The sequence below is a fragment of the Salvelinus alpinus genome, chromosome 17 (genome assembly GCF_045679555.1).
Source record: "Salvelinus alpinus chromosome 17, SLU_Salpinus.1, whole genome shotgun sequence".
NCBI classification, from domain to species: Eukaryota; Metazoa; Chordata; class Actinopteri; order Salmoniformes; family Salmonidae; genus Salvelinus; species Salvelinus alpinus.
This window is the reverse complement of record NC_092102.1, coordinates 25,480,055-25,492,751: the sequence shown is the minus strand read 5'-3', so window position 1 is coordinate 25,492,751 and position 12,697 is coordinate 25,480,055.

The following is a 12,697-nucleotide window of genomic DNA, read 5'->3' as shown; positions in this document are numbered from 1 at the left end:
CAGAGAAGGATCATCAGAAAAGCCCGTTTTCCTTTTCATCCAGCACATTTCTGAACTCTGCCAACACTGGTGGAAGTAGCATGCTTAATCATGCTTTTTAATGGAAGATGGGAAAAAAACTATTTATCAGGCCTTTCCCTTGCTAGCGCTAAAGGTTGGGATGAAGCTGTTGTACCAGTTGTGTTTGATCGTCTGTCTCTCCCACTTTGATGTTTCCTCAACATCGTTCCAGACTGGAGCCTGGCTCGGTAATACCGCGGAGACACACGTGTTTAGTCAACCTGTCTGGACCCAGGCACAGGATATCACATATTAATTGGGAAGTCTGTGTTTAGAATGCTAATGGTTCTCCAGCTTTTAAACAGTGGAGTTAATATTCATGATGCCTCACTGGTGTTATGCAAGCTCTCTTTTCTTTTAGACAGGGTGTGCCAAAATACAGGCGGGCAATCTCATTGTCAAATACAAATGTACATTAAAACAACCCCAACAGGTTTGCTGCATTTTAAATGTGGACTGGCCTCCTGCCTCCTCCAATACAAAATGTCAACGGCTTGCTTGTGCTGGACACTGCAACAGACTGCAATGTTGGGAACACATAAATGACCTTGGTGTGTTATGACACAACCTTCTGAAAATAAGACCTTGTGTTAGGGAATAGAAATGTAGAGAATCATTAGTCAGAGAGCTTTTGTTAGGGACTATGTATCAGAGCCCAGTGTGTGGGATTTCTCTATTTTCTGGTGTCTCTGGATGGAGCTGGCATTCAGACAGTCATAATATACAGATGGCTTGAAAGGCTGTGGGGATGCACATGCAAACACACATACACACGCGCACACAAACACGCACATCCATTGATGAGAGACAGATACGCAAGTTAAATATGTGTGTGCCGCCACACACATCAAGACAGTGCCTTTGTCTTGGGTAATTAGCATTTCTTACATTACCTCTTTTTCTTCCTGTTTCTTTAATCTACAGATAAAATACGAGCTTGGTAAACTCTGTTTGGCTCCAAGATACTGCTTCTTACAGCCTTGTGCCAACTGAAGCTTTGCCTTGAGGTTTCACAAATGTTTGCCGCTCTGCCACCCGCGTCTCCCCCAATAGCCACGCATGAAGCAGCTGATTGCTTTAGCTGGTTTAGTTTCAATTGAACCAATCCACAGTAATAGAATGGCACATGCTCATTATGTTCGTCCCTCTCTCTGTGTGCAGCACAATTAAACCCAAATGAAGAGAAAGAACAGAATTCTTGAAAGTGAAGGAACCAAAAGCATGTTTCTGGTTTATTGCGCGTCAATTTTATAATCTTGAAAGTAATTCATAATAATTGCTCAATCAATTACGGCTCAGCCTGAGAATTCTGCTTGGGAGACGTTTTTTTTTAGAACCAGTATGTGACCAACCTCCCATATGAAGGTCAACCTTTTCTTCTTCTTTCTCTCCCATGTACTCCTTGAGGATGAAAGGAGGAGGACTGTCTTTCACTATGCTCTGTCTTTCATTCAGCGAGTCCTCTTTTCTCATAAACCCCCACGCTTCCAGCATTCAACCGCTCACAAGCACGGCACGCACACACACTCGCTTAAGTGTTTAATTAGTTGCTTTTGTATCACTTTAAGAAGCATCTGGATCCACAGAATGTGGGAGGATGATAATTGGAACGTGGCACTTAGCAGAGCCCGACCCTTTGGCTCTCATCAGCTCTGCAAGAGGAGGAGGGAAGAGGGAGGTGGGAAGAGAGAGGAGGGAAGAGGGAGAGAGGGGAGGGCCAGTCAAGAGAGGAGAATTCTTCCCCCCAAATGAGACTGACAGACAGCAAGAGAGAAAGCGAGGGAGCTCACTAAAGGCTCATTTGTTGGCATTCTAGTACACCTGTCAAGCATTTACAATTATCTGTCAATTAACTGTCAATTACCAGTCCTTGCTTGACCATCTGTCTATAAACGCAACATTTCCCCCTCCTTTAACACTGTTTGAGAGCAGGCACATCAGTGTGCCCTACTACATTAGCAACCTTCCACACTCCAGCAGTCAGAAAGGAAGCATCACATACTTTGTGACATGTAAGAGTATACGAACACAACCTTTTCTATGAATAGCACACCTACAGTAATAGGGACACATTTCCATCTGGCTTGCCTAGAAACAGCATCAACACATTCTACTTCTGAGTCAAAAGTCCTGTTTAGCACAGAGAATAACATGTTCTTTGTGAGATCTGTGCATTGAGCACCTGCAATGAGGGTTGGAACATGTTACTGAGAGCCATTCTCACAAAAGAGTAGACTCATCTGACCATTATCTTCTACATTTCAATAAGGAATAGTGTTTTTGTCTGTAGACATATTGCACCATTTAGTGGTAGGTAGATGGTTTTGAGCAGCTACAGAAGAAGGCAAACCGATGTATGTGAGGAGAGGATAACTTGAGCGTGTAAATCCTCTAATGTAAAACATACTTATTGTTCGGTAAAGAACATATACATAAGACTACAGCACCTTCTCTATGTCTCTGGGAATGTCTCCGGACCTCAAAGCTCCTAATCTTTTCATGGTTGCCTTGTGCATTGTCCACAGTGGGAAAAGAAGCCCCTTTAAACTGGGTCTTCTCTCCTAATTGAACTTCTCTTTCTCTCGCTCCTCCGCAGGCATGATGGCTTAGATGGTGAGGCGGCTTTAACATGCGCCAGGGATGCTTCCACGGAGAAGGAAGGAAAGTGGAACGGCCAGGGTCAAAGCTGCCTTCTCTACAGCTAATTGGCCAAGCTTGTAGCTTGTGCTTGACAGATTGAATTATCAAGCTCCCACTGAAATCCCCCACGGTCTTCCCTCGTTGACTATTAATGCCCGCTCAGCCTGCTACAGGGTGGGGAGCAGCCCACAGTGCTACCAACCACTGCAGTATTGGTTGAGGAGATCCCCCCCCCCCCACCCTCTCTCTCGCTCTCTCTCGCTCTCTCTATCACTGTGCTGCATGTACAGCAATGCGTGAAGACCCACCTGGAATGTTCATGAAGTCTGGGGCTCAGTGGAAATACTTTGAAATAGAAGTGCTGAAATAGACATTCATATTGACTGCATTGGAAAGTTTTGAGTAAGGAAATGAGCACAAACCCCACCATTTTCAGCTACTGTATGTTTCATCTCAATCACACATCTCACGAGGAGAGCTGTAAATCTACAAGTTACCTTGTCCATTGTTTCTCATGCACTTTCAGCACTGGTGTTGAAATTCAAACCCCTCCTGTTCCACTGTGCAGTTCACTGTGTGCCTCTGCCTCTGTCCATGGTGCTGAAAACTGCATCAGTATATTCATTTACCACCGGTATGTGTTTCTAGCTATCTATTTGAAAGGCTCATGCAATTTGAGAAAACTGGACTTTTTAATTGCCTAGATGTTGCTGACCCTAGAAATGTTGTTCTCCAACCACCCAACAAAACGAGAGCACAGTCCGCATTGAAGCAGAAAATGACAAACACAGGAACAAAACCCAGTTCCATCCTCTTCATCTGGTCGTCTTTTGTTCAGCTTATAATAAAGAATCACTTGTGTGAAATAGAGTTGATAGAATCGACTCATCTCCCGAGAGATTATTAGCTTTAACGCCCCACAACCTAATGTGCCGTTTCAGTGATCGCAAAGGTTGTACTACCACTGACAGTAAATGTATTATCTGACGTAATTACATTGCTGTATTGCAGGAGTAACGTTTTGCGTGTAAGAATTTGCATAGCTTTAGTACACCTTGTATTCCTCAATGGAAGTTGATTTCACCATCAATCCTTCTGCCCAAGGGAGGTCTCATTATCTTGCTTTCTAGCGATCCTCAGATCCTTCGATGTGGGAGCATTTCCACTGTGCCGCAATTACTGCTTCCTCACTGTATTCAGTATAATTAATCTTCCAATGGAAATCATGTATACTGAGTATAATTGTGAAATCATAATGAATGAAAGCATGAAGACAACAACACTATGATGCTCTGGTTGTGCCACCCATAGAAATAGAATGAGAGGTCAGTCAAATTACCATGGTCTGAGAGGCTATGTCCCTTCTAGGAATTATATTTCTGTTCTACCATCCTCTCTGCTCTACATAATCACACAGATTTAGTGTTGCAGGCATCCAGACCTTGTGGTGTGACTGGGAGTGACTGGTCCTGGCAGTGCCATTGCAGCTGAGTGGTTGGTGCCTCTGGGCCTCCTGCTGGGGCCCTCCTCCCTGCTGACTTTCTGACAGTTTTGGCAGCCCTGGTATTACAGCACAATCTCTATTCATTCACCATCTGAAAGACACACACACACACACATATATATATATATATATATATATATATATATATATATATATATATATATATATATACTGTATATATATATATATATAAACTCAGCAAAAAAAGAAACGTCCCTTTTTCAGGACCCTGTCTTTCAAAGATAATTTGTAAAAATCAAAATAACTTCACAGATCTTCATTGTAAAGGGTTTAAACACTGTTTCCCATGCTTGTTCAATGAACCATAAACAATTAATGAACATGTACCTGTGGAACGGTCGTTAAGACACTAACAGCTTACAGACGGTAGGCAATTAAGGCAACAGTTCTGAAAACTTAGGACACTAAAGAGGCCTTTCTACCGACTCTGAAAAACAGCAAAGAAAGATGCCCAGGGTCCTTGCTCATCTGCATGAACGTGCCTTAGGCATGCTGCAAGGAGGCATGATGACTGCAGATGTGGCAAAGGCAATAAATTGCAATGTCCGTACTGTAAGATGCCTAAGACAGCGCTACAGGGAGACAGGACGGACATATGATTGTCCTCGCAGTGGCAGACCACGTGTAACAACACCTGCACAGGATTGGTACATCCGAACATCACACCTGCGGGACAGGTACAGGATGGCAGCAACAACTGCCCGAGTTACACCAGGAACGCACAATCCCTCCATCAGTGCTCAGACTGTCCGCAATAGACTGAGAGAGGCTGGACTGAGGGCTTGTAGGCCTGTTGTAAGGCAGGTCCTCACCAGACATCACCGGCAACAACTTCGCCTATGGGCACAAACCCACCGTAGCTGGACCAGACAGGACTGGGAAGAAGTGCTCTTCACTGACGAGTTGCGGTTTTGTCTCACCAGGGGTGATGGTCGGATTCGCGTTTATCGTCAAAGGAATGAGCGTTACACCGAGGCCTGTACTCTGGAGCGGGATCGAATTGTAGGTGGAGGGTTCGTCATGGTCTGGGGCGGTGTGTCACAGCATCATCGGACCGAGTTTGTTGTCATTGCAGGCAATCTCAACGCTGTGTGTTACAGGGAAGACCTCCTCCTCCCTCATGTGGTACCCTTCCTGCAGGCTCATCCTGACATGACCCTCCAGCATGACAATGCCACCAGCCATACTGCTCGATCTGTGCGTAATTTCCTGCAAGACAGGAATGTCAGTGTTCTGCCATGGCCAGCGAAGAGCCCGGATCTCAATCCCATTGAGCACGTCTGGGACCTGTTGGATCGGAGGGTGAGGGCTAGGGCCAAAACCCCCAGAAATGTCAGGGAACTTGCAGGTGCCTTGGTGGAAGAGTTGGGTGACATCTCACAGCAAGAACTGGCAAATCTGGTGCAGTCCATGAGGAGGAGAAGCACTGCAGTACTTAATGCAACTGGTGGCCACACCCCCCCTTTGTTCAGGGACACATTATTCCATTTCTGTTAATCACATGTCTGTGGAACTTGTTCAGTGTATGTCTCAGTTGTTGCATCTTGTTGTGTTCATACAAATATTTACACATGTTAAGTTTGCTGAAAATAAACACAGTTGACAGTGAGAGGACGTTTCTATTTTTGCTGAGTGTATACAGTTGAAGTCGGAAGTTTACATACACTTAGGTTGGAGTCATTGAAACTCATTTTTCAACCACTCCACAAATGTCTTGTTAAGAAACTATAGTTTTGGCAAGTTGGTTAGGACATCTACTTTGTGCATGACACAAGTACTTTTTCCAACAATTGTTTACAGACAGATTGTTTCACTTATAATTCACTGTATCACAATTCCAGTGGATCAGAAGTTTACATACACTAAGTTGACAGTGCCTTTAAACGGCCTGGACAATTCCAGAAAATGATGGCATGGCTTTAGAAGCTTCTGATAGGCTAATTGACATCATTTGAGTCAATTGGAGGTGTACCTGTGGATGCATTTCAAGGATTGCCTTCAAACTCAGTGCCTCTTTGCTTGACATCATGGGAAAATCAAAAGAAATCAGCCAAGACCTCAGAAAAACAATTGTAGACCTCCACAAGTCTGGTTTATCCTTGGGAGTAATTTCCAAACGCCTGAAGGTACCACGTTCATCTGTACAAACAATAGCACTCAAGTATAAACACCATGGGACCACGCAGCCATCATACCGCTCAGGAAGGAGATGCGTTCTGTCTCCTAGAGATGAACATACTTTGGTGCGAAAAGTGCAAATCAATCCAAGAACAACAGCAAAGGACCATTTGAAGATGCTGGAGGAAACAGATGCAAAATGATCTACATCCACAGTAAACAAGTCCTATATCGACAACCTGAAAGAACGCTCAGCAAGGAAGAAGCCACTGCACCAAAACCGCCATAAAAAAGCCAGACTACGGTTTGCAACTGCACATGGGGACAAAGATCGTACTTTTTGGAGAAATGTCCTCTAGTCTGATGAAACAACAATAGAACTGTTTGGCCATAATGACCATCGTTATGTTTGGAGGAAAAAGGGGGATGCTTGCAAGCCGAAGAACACCATCCCAACCGTGAAGCATGGGGGTGGCAGCATCATGTGTGGGGGTGTTTTGCTACAGGAGGGACTGATGCACTTCACAAAATAGATGGCGTGATGAGGCAGGAAAATTATGTGGATATATTGAAGCAACATCTCAAGACATCAGTCAGGAAGTTAAAGCTTGGTCGCAAATGGGACTTCCAAATGGACAATGACCCCAATACTTCCAAAGTTGTGGCAAAATGGCTTAAGGACAACAAAGTCAAGGTATTGGAGTGGCCATCACAAAGCCCTGACCTCACTCCCATAGAAAATTTGTGGGCAGATCTGAAAAAGCATGTGCGAGCAAGGAGGCCTACAAACCTGACTGAGTTACACCAGCTCTGCCAGGAGGAATGGGCCAAAATTCACCCAACTTATTGTGGGAAGCTTGTAGAAGGCTACCCGAAATGTTTGACCCAAGTTGAACAGTTTCAAGGTAATGCTACCAAGTACTAATTGAGTGTGTGTAAACTTCTGACCCACTGGGAATGTGATGAAAGAAATAAAAGCTGAAATAAACCATTTTCTCTACTATTATTCTGACATTTCACATTCTTAAAATAAAGTGGTGATCCTAACTGACCTAAGACAGGGAATTTTTACCAGGATTAAATGTCAGGAATTGTGAAAAACTGAGTTTAAATGTGTTGGGTTGGGTTGAATTAAAACAATAACTGTTAATGACTTTGTAAATGCCATATAGGCCTAAATAAAGTAGCATCATATATATATGAGTGATAAAGTATGGTCATATTTCATTTGCTCTGTTAAAACCTCTTAAGGATCCACTCCTTTTTCAAATTCTTTGCCTAAAATGACATACCCAAATCTAACTGCCTGTAGCTCAGGCCCTGAGGCAAGGATATGCACATTCTTGATACTATTTGAAAGGAAACACTTTGAAGTTTGTGTAAATGGGAAAGGAACGCAGTAGAATAACACAATAGATCTGATAAAAGATAATACAAAGAAAAAACCAAAGACCATAAGGTATTATTCCAGCCCAGGTGCAAATTAGAATTTGGCCACTAGATGGCAGCAGTGTATGTGCAATGTTTTAGACTGTTTATCAATAACATTCATGTTCAAAATTGTGCAGTCTCCTCAAACAATAGCATGGTATTCGTTCACTGTAATAGCTACTGTAAATTGAACAGAGCAGTTGGATAAAAAATTATTGAAGCTTTCTGCCAATATCAGATATGTTTATGTCCTGGGAAATGTTCTTGTTACTTACAACCTCATGCTAATCGCATTAGCCTACGTTAGCTCAACCGTCTCTTGGATGGGACACCGATCCCGAATAAGTTTTAAACCTTTGGAATGACTTCGATAACAACAGTGAATCCATTTAGTTTTTTAAGCGGAGATCGCACAACAACCATCTTCACGATAGCACGTTGGTAATAGTCAGTAACAAATATCATAGCTTAGCATGTCTGGGCTTGGTTAGAACTCTGGATAGGAGTAGATGGATAAATTATCCATTAGGAGGTGCTGCCCAGTCTATAGTTTTTTTTCTAATAGTGGATATAACGTTGAAGATCTGCTGTTGTTTTAAAGGTACAAATTCAACATATTTTATAAAAGTTTTGTTTATGTTGAAATTTGGTTACCATGATACCATAACCATGTGGTGGAAATTTTGGTAACACTATATTTGGATAGTCCATCTGTAGATGCTCTACAGACTATCTACTAACCCTGGCTCTAACCCTTAATCCTTATCCAAACCCTAAACATAACTCTTTATATGCATCCTGTTTGTGTGTGCATGCACACTTGTGTGGGTGCACTGAGTTTGTTGTGTGTGTGTTCTCTTAAAATGCCAAACCTGGCTGACAAACTTTCAGATAAGATGTGAAAGCTCACACACCAGTCAGTAAGCATAAAGTGCCCTAGAGATAAATGTGTAGAAGGGAGAAAAATCCCATTCCAATTATCTGTCGGGCATGTGTGTCTGTGTGTGGGGACAAATGCCAGATAAGACCTTCCTTCCGATAAAGGCTCCTGACCCTCTGAACATCTGACCCTTTTGGGCCTCCGTAAGACGTATGCTGGTCTGGCAGATCCTCTGTCCAGATACAGACCCTCCACTCGGACCTCTTCTCCTCCCCCTCTCCACTCCCCCTTTCCAGTCCTCCTCTTCTCACCTTCCCCCAGTCCCACAGGCTGACCCAGAGGTGACAAGGAATCCCTGTCTAGTAAATGATCAATAAAACAATGCTTTACTCATCTCACTCTCAGCCTCTGTCCCTTATTGAAACACCCACCTGAGTCAACACGGGATCACAATGGAAACGCCCCTGTGCAAACTCTCTAGGAGACACACTATGATACCAAATCTGATGCAAAAGTCTGCATTATTAGTAATCTGTGGAATCCAAATGTAAGGTCTCATACTGTCCAGAAGGCCTAACACCAAGTTAAATGTCTCAAAAGTGTAATCCTCTATACTCTGTCACCTTGAACTTGAATGTCGCTTGGGTTTCATGTCACTGAATTTTATCTGGCTAGATTTTAATTCCCCACACTATCCCGTAAATCCCCCTCCCCCCAAAAGTATTTCAAAACTAGGACATGAGCACAAGCCCCTTTCATATGCAGACAGTTCCCAGACCTCACTACTGTACTTGGTCCCAAAGGGGCTTATTATCGGTGACACCAGCCTCCACAGCTCAGCACAAGCCTCTGTAAAAAGGATCTGCAGTCAAAGAACCAGCTAGTCACCATGCCATGCCATGTCATAGAAGGTCACACAATCCTCACTTGTTGAGAAGTTTTTTTGTTTTTGCAAGGATGGCTCTCAAAACAGCGACTGCAGAAGAAAATAATTTAGGAACAAATAATTGACACCTTATTTTTGCTTGACATCCCCACTTCATGAAATCGATAGTGTCAGGGTTGTTTAAAATCTTTTGTACACGAATTAATGATGTTGAAATTCACGTTGATTTCCACACTTTTTTGATTGCTGTAATTACGTTGCTTCTTCCCCTCTTGCCATGCAATTAGCTTTGGAATCACAAAAGGCGGCATTGTGTCAGACAGCCATCAATTACTTTAGATAATTGTGTACAGTTGTTGAGATAGTCATTAGTTTGACAGACTAGTCTTTACTCAACAGGCAGATGTTGACTCCACATCTCCGTCTGTTGCATTGTCTGAAAGTGAAAACGTTCAAAAGGAAATCTAGATCTCCGAGTCAATGAACTAACATAAAGATAATGACAAGATAATAGTGATTATGATCATTATAATTAGCTCAGGTGATGAAACAAAGGACTTTGGAGGTCAGCTTCCAGGTGATGGAGGGGGTGTAGCATGTAATGGGAAACTTACACATGGTTTGAAAGAATACATACATGTACACAAACGTCTATGAAAACATAATATGGTTTTGGTATGTGTATTACAGAAGCAAATCATTCCTAGTAAAAATGCTATTTTATTAGAACAAAATTAGAAAACATGAACACAATAAGCAATACAAATTCAATACATACAAACTACAAGACTAAAACACAAAAACAATGTCTGACAACAATAATTCAACATAACATGTGGACGGGGGCTCTGCCTGGAATGACACCACGGTATAGCTGTTGTAACAGCCAGAGAAGTGATGGTGGGTCTAGAATCCCAGGAGAGATCAAGGCCATGGGTTCAGCGGCAGATATAATGGAATGAGAACATACAGTATTTCTTACCTATTGGCAGCTGGAGAGCACCACCCTTAATAGCCCCATGAGCTGAACACAGTTTTTTCATGTTGAAAATGAATCTCATGCACTGCAGCTTACGTGACACATCATGAGTGAGACATGATGGGGCAGACCAACAAGACTTAATAAAGAGACATGTTTGGCAGACTGTATGAAAGCCTTTGTTTTCCCGATGGCTAGAAATGTGTAGACAATCTGGCAATTTACTGGTTCTTATTTTAGTGGGTAAACTAACAAAAGATGACAACCAATTGTAGCAAATAGCTCACTTCAGTGCAGTACTCTTTTTGAGAGAATGAATCGGATTTGAATGTGCCCAAACAGAGTTTGTATGTGCTGCGAAGATACTTTGCACTTTTATCTTTCTTGCTTTGTCTTTTCATTAAAGAAAGCTGTCGGAAAGACAACGACAGTTCAAGAAAAACACATACACAAGCACAGGGTGGCTAATTAGAATGGTATCCATGGCAACTTGCTTTAACTCTTCTTTGCAAGAATAGGTTAGACAGAAAATTCAACATGCGAAGTGAAACATTTCTCAGCGTGCTTAATGCGTTAGTTTATTTTTTCTCAGTAACCACCAACATTTTCTTGATGGTGATATAACAACTTGTGCAAAATAACACCAAATAATATTCCATTCAGTGCAGAAAATTGAGAATCCATGAGGGGAGCAGAACATTTTATTTGGCTCAGTTTGTTTTACTTATACACAGAGAAATAATATGAGTACTCACTTTATTAATCTACTGATCTTAGTTTATCTGAAAGTATGTTAACACATTTAATTGAATTGCATGTATAAGAGCATTTGCATAGCATAGTAACCTTTCATCCATATACTCCTTGCTAGGGGAATGAACATGATTGAGCTGCAGATGGTGATAAGTTCTGAAATGGCAGTTTGCTTCGAGGAAAGGATGGAATCTGGATAGACAGGCCATGGACATGACACACCGAGCACATATGGATGAGAAAAGTAAAGTTCAAACACTTCAGGTGCCATTTCTCCACAGTGATTATCACCTGCTGCACATTCTGATGGTGGAGCCAGATAGAATGGCAGCCATTCTTATGTGTTTACTGACAATATTGCTTTTGAGACTGCCTGTCCTTCAAGGCCTTAGAGGATGGCTGTGACATTTGGAGGGAAATTTTCTGAAAGGTGTAGTCTTTATTGTGATGTCAATTGAAAGTGACAACAACAGCATATTCAATGTGGCCTGTGGGAGAGGCAGGCAGCATTTTACCCTGCGGTATTTCACCAGGAGCTGTCTTGTTGAAATGTAATGGTTTTCTGAGAGCAGCTCAGCTTTTCGGAAGAATACGTTGGAAAAAAACTTTTCATTCTATAACCCTTTACAAAAGCCCTATAATTGGTATGATTTTGAATTCTGCAGGACAAATCCAGAAGGAATCCTGTTGGAATGTTTTTTAACGGGCCTCTGTATTTTAAATAAACCTTTTTTTTAAACGCATGTGTCTTTGATAACTACATTGTTGAGGGAAAATGTTCTTGCTACGATTGTGATATGTTGTTGTCTCTCCTAGCTATCATAAGATGAAGGCACTAATTGCAAGTCGCTCTGGATAAGAGGGTCTGTTAAATAACTCAAATGTAAAATGTCTGATTTTGTCACCTTTCGTAGCTTTGGTTTCACACTTTCCTTCCGGCTTCTTTAATGTGTCCCTTGAATACTGCTAGTATTCTCTCATACAATCCTTTTATAATACACTTCCAGTGAATGCATTGTTCACTTTGGGGGAAAATATCAGTGATTGGACAGGGCCAAACCAGTATTTGGGACCTGATATGATTGGATAGGAACGTGGTCTACTTCTCCTTGAAACCTTACCTGGGAAAGTGGAAAGTGAAATTATTTTTTATTTCTCAGAGGCTGAAGTGAAATCCTAACAAGGATAAGTGTGTGTACACTGTGTGTGTGCTGAACTCAGAGTCAGTTGGTGGACCTGAGATTTCAAATTTCCAGGTTGAACCTGAACTGAGAATAACAAACAGTCCCTAACAGAGGGGTTATTCTAACCACATCTGATGCAACCTTCTCAACTCCAACCCGACACCCTTTGTTTTTCTACCCTTAGTGGGGGTTAAATTCATCTCACCTGGGGCTTTACAACAGGGCAGGCAGGGTAAGGCCT